The 14216-nt window shown below is 41.5% G+C and overlaps 1 protein-coding gene across 12 annotated transcripts in view; it reads left to right on the top strand.

Moving 5' to 3' along the window:
* TLK2 (tousled like kinase 2) overlaps positions 1-14216 on the top strand; it is a 147570-nt gene that overhangs the window by 24258 nt on the left and 109096 nt on the right. For 3 of the 12 annotated variants that reach the window (XM_033184087.1, XM_033184088.1, XM_033184086.1), the window contains one exon: positions 11556-11701. The exons of the other annotated variants lie outside the window; for them this stretch is intronic. The gene's annotated coding sequence lies outside the window, so the exon portion shown is untranslated. Of the gene's footprint in view, positions 1-11555; positions 11702-14216 lie in introns of those variants that run through there. 12 annotated transcript variants of the gene reach the window in all.

Here is a 14216-nt window from a genome sequence, read left to right as displayed (position 1 = left end):
ACAGAGGAATCGCTTGAACCCAGGAGGCGGAGGTTGCAGTGAGCTGAGATTGAGTTGCTACACTCCAGGCTGGGTGACTGAGTAAGACTCCATCTTACCAAAAGAAAAAAGAAAAAAAAGATGGTGTTTTGCCATGTTGCCCAGCCTGGTCTCGAACTCCTTGGTTCAAGTGATTCGCCCGCCTCAGCTTCCCAGAGCGTTGGGATTACAGGTGTTAGGCACCGTGCCAGCCTATTTTTTACCTACTGACGGTACTCAGTAAGGAAAACAAAGAGAAAATTGTTACATACTCTGGATGAGAACTGAAGGAGCCATTTGTTGTATAGAATTATTTGTTGGCCAGGCAAGGTGGCTCACGCCTGTAATCCTAGCACTTTGTGAGGCCGAGGTGGGCGGATTGCCTGAGCTCAGGAGTTTGAGACCAGCCTGGGCAACATGGTAAAACCCTGTCTCTACTAAAAATACAAAGAATTAGCTGGGCATGGTGGCATGTGCCTGTAATCCCAGCTACTCGGGAGGCCGAGGCACGAGAATTGCTTGAACCTGGGAGGCAGAGGTTACAGTGAGCCAAGATCGTGCAACTGCATTCCAGCCTGGGTGACAGAACGAGATTCTGTCTTAAAAAAATAAATTATTTCTGTGAAAAACTTATTTTACCAAGTTCTCCAAAGTTTTCTTTATTTCTAAAATAAAAGATTAGAACAAAATTTTTATTATGGGCCGTTCTTACAGAACTTTTTAGAGTGCCATTTGCTATAATGGGATCCTGCTTTTACTAGCAAACCTTTTTTACTACAATGAATTTCCTAGATTGGGCCTTTGTTTTTTTTTTTTTTTTTTTTTTTTGAGACGGAGTCTCGCTCTGTCACCCAGGCTGGAGTGCAGTGGCCGGATCTCAGCTCACTGCAAGCTCCGCCTCCCGGGTTTACGCCATTCTCCTGCCTCAGCCTCCCGAGTAGCTGGGACTACAGGCGCCCGCCATCTCGCCCGGCTAATTTTTTGTATTTTTTTAGTAGAGACGGGGTTTCACCGTGTTAGCCAGGATGGTCTCGATCTCCTGACCTCGTGATCCACCCGTCTCGGCCTCCCAAAGTGCTGGGATTACAGGCTTGAGCCACCGCGCCCGGCCGGGCCTTTGTTATTGTGATTTTATTTTTCAAAGAGATGTGGGTCTCCCTATGTTGCCCAAGCTGGAGTGCAGTGGCTCTTTGCAGTTATGATCATAGTTTACTGCAGCCTTAAACTCCTGGGCTCAAGTGATCCTCCCGCCTCAGCCTCCCAAATAGGGAAGACTACAAGTGTGTACCACCACATCTGGATAATTGTATCTTTATATTTAAAAGAATGGAAAAAGATACTGTATAAACAGTATCACTAAGTATAAAAAAGCTAAGTATAAACACTAAGTATAAAAAAGCTAGAGTGATTTTATTAGACAAAGGAGACCTCAGAACAAGAAAAATATTGCTAGGGGTAATAAAGCACAATTCATCACGAAAGGAGGATCAATTTTTTGAGAAGACACAGCGGTCCTAAATGTATATGCATCCAGTAACAGAGTGGAAGCAAAAACTGACAGTTGAAAGGAGAAATAGACAAATCCACAATTACATTTGGAAATTATAACATCTCCCTCAATAACTGATAGAACAAGCAGGCACAAAATCAGTAAGGTTATAGAAGATTTGGACAATACTCTCAATGGACTATACTTAATTGACATTTATAGAATACTCTGCCCACATTCTTTTCAAGTGCACATGAAACATTTACCAAAATAGACCATATGCTGGGCTGTAAAACACATTTCAACAAATTTAAAAGGATTGAAATGTACTATCTACTCTGACTACAATGGAGTTAAACTAGAAATGAAAAAGATATCTGGAAAATCTCCAAATATTTGAAAGTGAAATAACATACTTCAAAATAACCTTTGGGTCAAAGAATTCACAAAAGAAATTAGAAAATATTCATAACTAAATGAAAACAATATATCAAAATTTGTGGGATAGTAGAAAATTTTTATAACTAAATGAAAATGAAGACACAGTATATCAAAATTTGTGGGATACAGCTAATAACAGTGCTTTAGAAGGAAACTTCACCTTTAAAAGAAAGGTCTAAAATCAGTGACCTAACATTCTGCCATAATAGAAAGAGAAATCTAAATAGAAGAGAAATAATAAAGAGCTAAAGTAAATGAGATAGAAAACAAGGCCGGGTGGCTCACTCCTGTAATCCCAGCACTCTGGTTCGCCAAGGTGGACTTGAGTCTGGGAGTCTGAGACCAGCCTGGGTAATAACAGCAAAATACAAAAATACTGAAACACAAAAATACTGGAAGAAAAAGAAAAGAAAAAAAGAACGCGAATCTGAATAATCCCATATTTATTACAGAAATTAGATTAAAAGTCTTCCCACAAGGCCAGGCACGGTAACTCATGGCTGTGGTCCCAGCACTTTGGGAGGCCAAGGCAGGAGGATCACTTGAGCCCAGGAGTTTGAGACCAGCCTGGGCAAATAGCGAGACTCATCTCTACAAAAAATATAAATAAATAAAAATTAGCCGGGTGTGGTGGTGCATGCCTGTGGTCCCAGCTGCTTGAGAGACTGAGGTGGGAGGATTGCCTGAACCCAGGAGGTTGAGGCTGGAATGCAGTGGCACAATCACTGTCACAAACAAACAATCAAAGTCTTTCTAAAAAGAAGAATCCAGACCTACATGGCTTTATTGGTAAATTCTATCAAATGTTTAAGGAAAAAATAATACAATTTTTTTTCTTTTTTTTTTCAAATTTCACAAGACATTTTTGAGGCCAGCATTACCTTGATACCAAACCAGACCAAGACATTAGGAAAAAAGAAAACTGTAGCTCAGTGTCCCTCAGTATATATGCAGAAACGATTAACAAGATATTAGAAAATTGAATCTAGCAGTAGATAAAAACACAACTAATTGGATTATCCCAGTTGCAAAGTTGATTTAGTGTTAGAAGTCATTGTAATTCACCATATTAATAGAATAAAGGAGAAAAGCTAAGTGGCTTTGTAATAGTTCCCTAAAAAGCATTTGACAAACTTCAGTGATATTTGTGATAAAAGCTCTCAGCTAACTAAGGAATAGAAGGGAACTTCTTTAATCTGATGAAAGGCATTTATGAAAAATGTATAAGTAACATCATAGTTAGGATGAAAGAGTGAATGCTTTCTATATAATACTCCAAACAAGTCAATGATAATTGTTTTCACAACCTCTATTAAACATGTGCCAGAGGTCCTAGCCAATGAAATAAGGCAAGTAAAAGGAATAATCTTACAGATTACAAAGTAAAACTATTTATTCTTTAGATGTCATGATTGTACACATAGAAAACCCTAAGTAAGCTATAAAAAAGCTACTAGAATTTAAGTTTAGCTAGAATACAAGTCAATTTGCAAGATCTAGTTGTATTTCTCATACTAGCAATGAACAATTGGCAGTTGAAATAAAAACAAACAAACAAAGCAAATCGTTTATAATAGCATCAAATAATGTGCAATGTTAAACCATTCCCCAAGAACAGAAGAAATTATTTTGTGTTCTTTCATAGATGAAGGCATTCAGGTGCAAAGGATGAAAGAACATTAATTTGTTCATAAGCATGTCTTTATAAACATCTGTGTAGTAGATACTGTGTTAGGGATATAGTAGTGAATAAAAACATTGACCCGTGCCCTCATAGAATTTATAATCTAATGGAAATTGAAGGGAGAAATAAATTTAGGGCCTCAGTTTCTGGCTTTGGCTTAACATTTTTTATCTACATGAGTGGTTTAAAGCTTTTACTTTTTAGTTATATCTTTTTTTTCTTTTTTTTTTTTGAGACAGGGTCTCACTGTGTCACTTAGGCTAGAGTGCTGTTGCACGATCTCAGCTCACTGCAACCTCTGCCTCCTGGGTTCAGGTGATTCTCATGCCTCAGCCACCCTAGTAGCTGGGATTATGGGCATATGCCACAATGTCCAGCTAACTTTTGTGTTTTTAGTAGAGATGGGGTTTCGACATGTTGGCCAGGCTGCTCTTGAACTCCTGGTCTCATGTGATCCACCCACCTCAGTCTCCCAAAGTGCTGGCATTACAGGCATGAGCCACCGCACCTGACCTGGTTATATCTTTTATCTATCTTTTTTTTTTTTTTTGAGACGGAGTTTCGCTCTTGTTGCCCAGGCTGGAGTGCACTGGCATGATCTCAGCTCACCACAACCTCCACCTCCCGGGTTCGAACGATTCTCCTGCCTCAGCCTCCTGAGTAGCTGGGATTACAGGCATGCACCACCAACCTGGCTAATTTTTTTTTTTTTTTTTTTTTTGTATTTTTAGTAGAGACGGGGTTTCTCCACGTTGGTCAGGCTGGTCTTGAACTCCTGACCTCAGGTGATCTGCCCTCCTCGGCCTCCCAAAGTGCTGGGATTACAGGCGTGAGCCACCATGCCCGGCCAGTTATATCTTAAATATTGTGACTTGTTGAATAATTTGGCCCCTATGGTGGCAAGTTATTTTGTTGTAATACATGCTTGGTAGTTCGCAGGGTGGTTGAAACTGGCCAGTTGATTAAAATTTCATGTTAACACAGTGAAACCCTGTCTCTACTAAAAATACAAAAAACTAGCCGGGCGAGGTGGCGGGCGCCTGTAGTCCCAGCTACTCGGGAGGCTGAGGCAGGAGAATGGCGTAAACCCGGGAGGCGGAGCTTGCAGTAAACTGAGGTCCGGCCACTGTACTCCAGCCTGGGCGACAGAGCGAGACTCTGTCTCAAAAAAAAAAAAAAAAAAAAAAAATTTCATGTTAAGGAAGGTCCATGCAGGACTCCCATATAGGGGAAAAGAAGTAACTAATAATCTTCATTGAGCACCAACTGTATTTCAGGCACTATATTACCCGCATCCCTGACATATAGTACTATTTAATCCTTGAAACATCCATAAGGTAGGTGGTTTTTCCTTTTGAAATCCACAGATTTCAAGAAGAGCTAATATAACTTCAGTGATTTGCCCAGTTTCGTTTGTTTTTTTTTTTTTTTTTTTTTTTTTTTTTTGAGACGGAGTCTTGCTCTTTCGCCCGGGCTGGAGTGCAGTGGCCGGATCTCAGCTCACTGCAAGCTCCGCCTCCCGGGTTTACGCCATTCTCCTGCCTCAGCCTCCGGAGTAGCTGGGACTACAGGCGCCCGCCACCTCGCCCAGCTAGTTTTTTGTATTTTTAGTAGAGACGGGATTTCACCGTGTTAGCCAGGATGGTCTCGATCTCCTGACCTCATGATCCGCCCGTCTCGGCCTCCCAAAGTGCTGGGATTACAGGCTTGAGCCACCGCGCCCGGCGATTTGCCCAGTTTCATACAGTGGTTCAGAGATTTAGTCCCATACCTATTTGACTTTAAACTGTCAGGACTAGCTGTTCTCTGTTGGTCATACCCTTGGACCATCCCATGCGTTCCTAGTCAAGAGGAAATGCAAGTAAATGAGATTAATTTTTTAGGCAGGGCATGGTGGCTCATGCCTATAATATCTGCACTTTAGTAGGAGGCCGAGGTGGGTGGATCTCTTGAGCCCAGGAGTTTGAGACCAGCCTAGGACGCCACCTCCACAAAAAAATTAAATAAAAAAAAAACTGGACATGGCGGCATGAACCTGTAGTCTCAGCTACTTAGGGGGCTGAGGTGGGAGGATTGCTTGAGCCTGGGAGGTTGAGGCTGCCAGTGAGCTGTGATCGCACCACTGCAGTGAGCCTAGGCGAAGAGTGAGACCTTACCTGGAAAAAAAAAAAAATTATAGTGCTAATTTTGAGTCTGTTTTATTTTTATTTTTATATTTATTTATTTATTATTTTGAGACTGACTCTCACTCTGTCACCCAGGCTGGAGTATAGTGGCGTGATCTTGGTTTACTGCAACCTCCACCTCGCAGGTTCAAGTGATTCTCCTTCCTTAGCCACCTGAATAGCTGGGGCTACGGGTGTGCGCCATCATGCCTGGCTAATTTTGGAAGTCTTAGTAGAGACGGGATTTTGCTGTGTTGAGGTCTTGAGCTCCTGACCTAAAGTGATCCACTTGACTCAGCCTCCCCAAGTGTTGAAATTACAGGTGTGAGCCACTCTGCCTGGCCGTGATTTTATTTTAAAAGTACGTCACTCACAAGAAAAAACAGTCAGGATTTCTTGTGGCACACCTCACAGCTGATATGTCAAAGTGCCAGTTTTATTTCTTATTTTAAAATTTTGTTTTAGAGGCAGGATCTTGCTCTGTTGCCCAGACTAAAGTGCAGTGGTGCGATCATAGCTCACTGTCGCCTCAAACTCCTGGATTTAAGTGATCCTCACAACTCAGCCTTCCAAGAAGTGAAGACTACGGTCATGCACTATCATACCCAGCTTTTTCTTTCTTTTTTTTTTTTTTTTTTTTTGGGTAGAGACCAGGTCTTACCACGTTGCTCAAGCTGTCTTGAAGTCCTGGCCTCAAGTGGTCCTCCTGCCTTAGCCTCCCAAAGTGTTGGGATTACAGGCAACAGCCACCACGTGCGGCTCAAGACACCAGTTTTTTTTTTTCTTCTTCTTTTTTTTCTATTATTTTTTATTTTTGAGACACCATTTAAAAAATGCTTTTACTACACTTTGTTTTCAATGTTTTTTTGAGACACAGTCTTGCTATGTCACCCAGAATGTTGGGTGGGATGTTGACTCCTGCATCTTATTATTATACCAATTCCAGGCTGGAGTGCAGTGGCGTGATCAAGGCTCAGTGCAACCTCTATCTCTTGGGCTCAACCGATCTACCTACCTCAGCCTCCTTAGTAGCTGGGACTACAGGTGCACGCCATCTTGCCTGGCTAATTATTTTTTTGTGTGTGTGTGGAAATGGGGTTTTGCCATGTTGCTCAGGCTGATCTCAAACTCCTGGGCTCAAGTGATCCTCCCGCCTCGACCTCCCACAGTGCTGGGATTACAGGTGTGAGCCTCTGGACCCAGCCAATACGCTTTAATCCAAGTCAGTGTCTATTTAAATTGCAAGTTAGTTTAACTCTGAGCCATGAGCCTGTGCCTTGGAAATACGTACTTTAGAGTCGTAGGTAACAGTTATCTAGCTGAGAGTCTATATGTGGGTTATACCAAATGTACTGCCATCATTTGATTATAGGTTAGTAGTGTAATTTTTGAAATCGGCAGGTCACAGATGAGATTGCCATGCCTTAGTGGAACACTCTTCCAACTGTCTTCTCCAGACAGATAGGTAGAACCTGGAACCAGTGCTAGGATGTGTGTGTATGTAGGAGGTAGTCATTGGTTATACAAACTTAAAGTTACTATCTTACCTTCTGGGCCTTGAAGGAAGGCCGTTTTAGTGATGTCTGCCACAGTCAAGAGTCAGAACTGGAATATTGACTCCTGCATCTTATTATACCAATTCCAGGAGGAATTTTGTTACAGTTTCTACTGGAGATGGCAGTCGGATTTTTTTTTTTCTTTTTTTTCCTCATATGTGAAGTAATAGTTTCTTCACAACACAAAAAGCCACAAACCTAAACTTGTCACTGAATTTTCTTCAAGGTTACATATCTCTTGGGTATTTTAAATCTAGATTATGTTGATTTTTATATTTTTGTTCTCATTTTTCTATTTCTTTGTTTTCTTTACTGTGAATGTGCTACAGGATTTTGTACAGAGCTTCTAGTTTCTGTCTGTAATTTGAATACTGAATTTGTAATATTTTAATCAGTAAAAGAGAAATTTTTAGCATAAGGAGAAAGCTAAAAACATAGATTATAGGCCCCATAATGAAATATATAGTAGTTGCATATGGCTAGTGCTTCTATGTGTATTGGAAGCATACTGTTTTCTCTTAGGATTTGTTTTTTCTTTAATGATTAATTTTCAGTTATATAAGGAATGTTTGCGTAGTTTTATAATAATGAGAACTGTAATAGCTCATTTTCCACTCAGCAGATGATTTTGGAGATCTACCAGATAGATGTTGATACATACAGACCTAGTTTGGATCATTGTTCTTTAAAGAATCATCCTGTAGACACATTTATTTACAGTGTTTTGTCACTTATTAAAAGTGGGTTTTTTTTTTTTTTTGGCCGGGCGCAGTGAGTCACGCCTGTAATCCCAGCACTTAGGGAGGCTGAGGCAGGTGGATCACTTGAGGTCAGGAGTTTGAGACCAGCCTGGCCAACATGGTGAAACTCTGTCTGTACCAAACATACAAAAATTAGCTGGGCGTGGTGGTGCCCACTGTAATCCCAGCTACTCAGGAGGCTGAGGCAGGAGAATCACTTGAAACAGGGAGGCAGAGGTTGCAGTGAGCCAAGATCGTGCCATTGCACTCCAGCCTGAGCGACAAAGCAAGACTGTCTCAAAGAACTTTGTCTTGACGGTATATGATGATATTTTTGTTCGTTTACTACTACACAGAATCATTCATTTAAAATCACCGTATTTTTGGTCAAAGTTAAATGGAAGTAAAAAAATTGACCTCATTATTATATCTCTACCACCCAAACATGTTTGCTACTTTTTTTTTTTTTTTTGGAGACAGGTTCTGGCTCTGTCACCCAGGCCAGAGTGCAGTGGTGCAACCTCAGTTCCCCACAACCTCAACCTCCCCAGGCTCAAGCCATCCTCCCACCTCTACCTCCTGAGTTGCTGGGACTACAGATGTGCACCATCATGCCTGGCTAATTTCTTTATTTTTGATAAAGGTGGGGTTTTGCGATGTTGCCCAGGTTGGTCTCAAAACTCCTGGCCTCAAGCAATCCTCCTGCTTCAGCCTCCCAAAATCCTGGGATTACAGGTGTGAGCCACCTCGCCTGGCTTTTTAATTGATGAATTAATTTTTATTTATTTTATTTTTATTTTTTAATAGAGATGAGGTGTTGCTGTGTTGACCACAATGGTCTCGAACTCCTGTCCTCAAGCCATCCTCCTGCCTCAGCCTCCCAGAGTGCTAGGATTACAGACATAAGCCACTGCCCAGCTGCAGTTTTAAAATAAGTCGGGTTTCTTTTGTTCTTTTAAAAGTTTTTTCTTGAGATGGGGTGTTGTTGAAGATGATTTTTGTGAGTTAACAGGGTATAGTGCTCTCTGCCAGATTGAAAGTAGTGTGGGGATTTTGCCAGTTGTTGTCTGTTTTAATCACGCACTCCGAAATGCGAAATAACCACAACATGGGTTCAGGGACCTACTGAAAGGTGAACCTGAGCTAAAACTCCACTGATCACCTGCCCTCCACTAAATCCTCTTCTGACTGGTGGACCACAGTGACAGCTGGGTCTTCTGGAATTAATGCTAGTTCAGAGCCAGTGTCTAGTTGATAATCCTTTTCCCCAATACATAGCCATCCTGATAAGAGGCCATAGGTCCTTTTGTGGATGTCTAGGAGAAAAATTAATGGTATCATAGAAATTTTTGTCTATATAGTAGTGTCATCCTCATGGAAACTTGACCTTCTCTTCATTCAGTGGGTTCTAGATCTGTAAACTGCAATCTGGGAATTGATTGAGCATCTGTGATTCTCATTTTTATGATTAAAGTTAAACTTTTGACCAGGCACAGTGGCTCATGCCTATAATCCCTGAACTTTGGGAGGCCAAGGCGGGTGGATCATGAGGTCAGGAGTTCGAGACCAGCCTGGCCAATATGGTGAAACCCCGTCTCTAGTAAAAATATAAAAAAATTAGCTGGGTGCGGTGGTGCGCACCTGTAGTCCCAGCTACTCGGGAGGTTGAGGCAGGAGAACCGCTTAAACCCAGGAGGCGGAGGAGGCAGTGAGCCGAGATCATGTCACTGCACTCCAACCTGGGTGACAGAGTAAGACTCCATCTCAAAAAAAAAAAAAAAAAAAGGCCGGGTGCGCTGGCTCATGCCTGTAATCCCAGCACTTTGGGAGGCCAAGGTGGGCAGATCACCTGAGGTCAGGAGTTCAAGACCAGCCCAGCCAACATGGAGAAACCCTGTCTCTACTAAAAAATACAAAATTAGCCAGGCATGGTGGCTCATGCCTGTAATCCCAGCTACTCGGGAGGCTGAGGCAGGAGAATCTCTGGAACCCGGGAGGTGGAGTTTGCGGTAAGCCAAGATCATGCCATTGCACTCCAGCCTGGGCAAAAAGAGTATCTCAAAAAAAAAAAAAAGTTAAACTTTTTTTCACTTGACCTAGAACTCTTCTGTTTATACACATCAAGTAAGAAAACAACCTAACAGATTTCACATCTGTTTCACGTCTAGGAATGTTGTAAGGTCTCTGGGAGTCAGACTATTTTGATTGCTATTTTGACTCTGGTATGGTGTGAAAAGGTAGTACTACTAATGATTAAAATAAAAGGCATAGAGACGCTTAGTTTTTAAAATGGCATTATCTTCTTTACTGGAGTATGGGGCAGTTTGACTTTGTTGGGAGCTGTGCTTCTTCTTTTTTTTTTTTTTTGAGACGGAGTCTAGCTCTGTGGCCCAGGCTGGAGTGCAGTGGCCGGATCTCAGCTCACTGCAAGCTCCGCCTCCCGGGTTTACGCCATTCTCCTGCCTCAGCCTCCTGAGTAGCTGGGACTACAGGCGCCCGCCACCTTGCCTGGTTAGTTTTTTGTATTTTTTAGTAGAGACGGGGTTTCACTGTGTTAGCCAGGATAGTCTCCATCTCCTGACCTCGTGATCCACCCGTCTCGGCCTCCCAAAGTGCTGGGATTACAGGCTTGAGCCACCACGCCCGGCCGGCAGCTGTGCTTCTTCATACCTAGGCAGGCTTAACTTTTGTCTTCTGTTCTCAGTTGAAAGCTGCCAATTTGGTCTAAGGAGGAAATGAAAACTTAGAAACTCAGCAAATGTTGACATTTAAACTTTTAAGTGAAAGATTAACCTTTGGCCTCTATTCTACAGTTTTTCTTAGTTTATATGAGCCTCCTTCGTGGTGCTGAAGGACTGGTGTCAACATTTGCATCTTAACCTCAGTGTTCATGGATTTATAATTTATCCACAGAATTTTCTCTAGGCTTATAACTAAAGTATTTTTTGAGATCCCCCCTCCGAAAAAAAAAGTACATTTTAAGTATATTAGAAACATGTTTTACTTCATTTTTGCAAACTGTACTCTCTTGTAAAAACAAGAAACTTGACTCTTGTTCGTCTTCTAAACTGTCCATTTGATTTTTTTACTTAGAAAATTATTATCAGAAGGAGACGGGGAGGCAGTTTAAATGTTGTCATAAACAGTAGAGCTTTTATGGAGAGATCTTATCAAAATTAGTTTTGATTTAACATATCAGACTAGTTAATTTAAAAAATTTGCTAGTTTTTTTTTTCTTTTTGAGTCTGTGGGTGGCTTTTTTAAAGGATAATTTTCCCTCCCAAGTGACATGGATATTAGTAAGCATTCTCCCAGGTAGCTATTATATAGCAAAATGACAAGTAACAGACTATTTTACTAAGAAAATAAGATAAAATGCCACATAGTTAAACTTAAATAATGTGGACAAAGAAGCATTTAATGTACCAGAGTATGAATTTACCATTCAATTTATGGTTTTAGGAGATCTAGAAAAGAGGAGGAAAAAACAATAAATATGCAAGAAGAAATAAATACATTGCAAAACAGAAGAATGGGAAATAATCAAGAGTTGGAAAATTAGGAAACAAAAGGCAAAATGAAGGAGAGTACATCGGATATAACAAAAGGTACTGAGGACTTACGAAAAGAAAATACTGGAAGTGAATGTTGTTAGTTATATGAAAGTCTCAATGAATAAATAATTTCAAAGACACTAGGAATTAGTACTGATGAAATAAGACATAAAAATCAGAATAGGGGCTGGGTGCGGTGGCTCATGCCTGTAATGGCAGCACTTTGGAAGGCCGAGGGCAGGCAGATCCAGCTAAGTCAGGAGCTTGAGACCAGCCTGGGCAACATGGTAAAACCCTGTCTTTACTAAAAATACAAAAATTAGCTGGGCGTGGTGGTGTGCGCTTGTAATCCCAACTACTCGGGAGGCTGAGGCACAAGAATTGCTTGAACCTGGGAGGTGAAGGTTGCAGTGAGCCGAGATCGCACCACTGTACTCCAGCCTAGGCAATAATAGAGTGAGACTCTATCTCAGCAACAACAACAAAACCAGAATAAACTCCTGTAACCAAGAAAAAAATTGAGGCGATTGTGAAACTATTTCCTCCTCTCCCCCATACCACCTTAAGGGGGCAAAAGTCCACTCTGTAGGTATTGGTGATTTCTCCTTTTATTTTATTTATTTATTTATTTATTTATTTATTTTTTGAGACAGGATCTTGCTCTGTCACCCAGGCTGGAGTGCAGTGGTACAAACATGGTTCACTGCAGCCTCGACCTCCTGGGCTCAGGCAGTTCCTCTACCTCAGCCCTCCCAAGTAGCTGGGACCACAGGCATGGGCCACCACACCCAGGTAATTTTCTAATTTTTTGTAGAGATGGGATCTTGCTATGCTGCCCAAGATGGCCTGGAACCCTTGGGGTGAAGTAGTCTTCCCTCCTCAGCCTCCCAAATGGTTGAGATTATAGGTGTGAGCCACCACTCCTGGTCTCTCCTAACCTTTTAAGAAGCAGATCTTTCTCATGTTGAATAATAAGATAGAAGTAAACAACTGACAGCAAAATGACAAACATGAAAAAGTAGAAGTATAACCTAATCTCATTTATCAATGTATAGATGTTTAAATTCAAATTAAAATGCTAGCAAATGGCCACAGCAGATTATTCCTTTGTTTTGTTTCAAGTAGTTTATCCTAGGAATGTCAGACATGTTCAGTGTTTAAAAACTCATTAATATGTCTAGAGTCAGTGCTGTGGTTTGAATGTGTCCCCTCCAAAATTCAGGTGTTGCCAGTGTATTAAGAGGTGATTAGGTAAAGACAGCTTCTCCTCTCATGAGTGGGACTAGGTATCTTTTAAAGGCTTAATGGCGTAACCTTGTCTGTTTTTACACCTTGCCATGTGAGGACAGTATCCATTCCCTCTTGCCCTTCTGCCTTCTACTTTGTGAGGATGAAGGAATTCCTTCCCTCTGGAGGACACAGTGTTCAAGGCACCATCTTGGAAGCAGAGCCTGGACCCTCACCAGACACCTAACCTGCTGGTGCCTTGACATTGTACTTCCCAGCCTCTAGAACTGTGAGAAATTAAATTTCTGTTTTTCATAAATTACGCAGTCTGCTAGGTGCAGTGGCTCATGCCTGTAATCCCAGCACTTTGGGAGGTGGAGGCGTGCGTACTGCTTGAGCCTGAGTTTGAAACCAGCCTGGGCAAAGTGGTGAAACCCCCTCTCTACAAAAACACAAAAATTAGCCAGTCGTGGTGGCGCATGCCTGTAATCCCAGCCACTTGGGAGGCTGAGGCAAGAGGATTGCTTGAGCCCAGAGATCAAGACTGCAGTGAGCCAGGATTGGGACACTGCATTCCAGCCTGAGTGACAGTGAGACCCTGTCTCCAAAAAAAATTACCCAGTCTCAGGCATTCTGTGGTAACAGCACCTATAGACTAAGTATGGCTTAATGGTGAGGAGTACTTTTTCTGAACCAGATAGCCTTGGTTCAGATCTTGATTTGCTTCCTAATGGCTGTGTGACCTTGAATGAGTTTATCGATCTTCTCTTATGCTTTCCTCATCTGTAAGTGAGTAATAAGAGCAGCTACCTCACAAGGTAGGGCAGCCATAACAGATACCACAGACTGTGTGGCTTAAACAACATAAATTTATTTTCTTATAATTCTGGAGGCTAGAAGTGCAATAGCAAGGTGTCAGCAGGTTTGGTTTCTTCTGGGGCCTTTCTCCTTGGCTTACAGATGTCTGCCTCCTTCCTGTGGCCTCATATTGTCGTCCCTCTGTGTGCATACATGTCTGTGCGTGCTCACTTGCTCTCTCTCACTCTTTGTCCTGATCTCCTCTCATAAGAATACCAGTTTTATTGGATTTACGCTTCTATCTCCAAATACGCTAAAGTACTGGAGATTAGGGCTTCAACATAGGAATTTTGGAAGGACATAGTTCAGCTCATAACAGGTTGTTATGAGGATTAAATGTCCTGATATACCTGGCCCTAGCAAATGCTTCCTAAGTGTTTATTATTTTTTATTATTACTTTACAGTAATAAGTAATACATAATGTATAATATTACTTTACAGTAACAAGTAATACATAAAAACCCAAACACTTCAGAAAAATCT

The sequence above is a fragment of the Trachypithecus francoisi genome, unplaced genomic scaffold, assembly GCF_009764315.1.
Source record: "Trachypithecus francoisi isolate TF-2019V2 unplaced genomic scaffold, Tfra_2.0 Lachesis_group20, whole genome shotgun sequence".
NCBI classification, from domain to species: domain Eukaryota; kingdom Metazoa; phylum Chordata; class Mammalia; order Primates; family Cercopithecidae; genus Trachypithecus; species Trachypithecus francoisi.
This window is presented reverse-complemented; position numbering and strand designations above follow the sequence as displayed.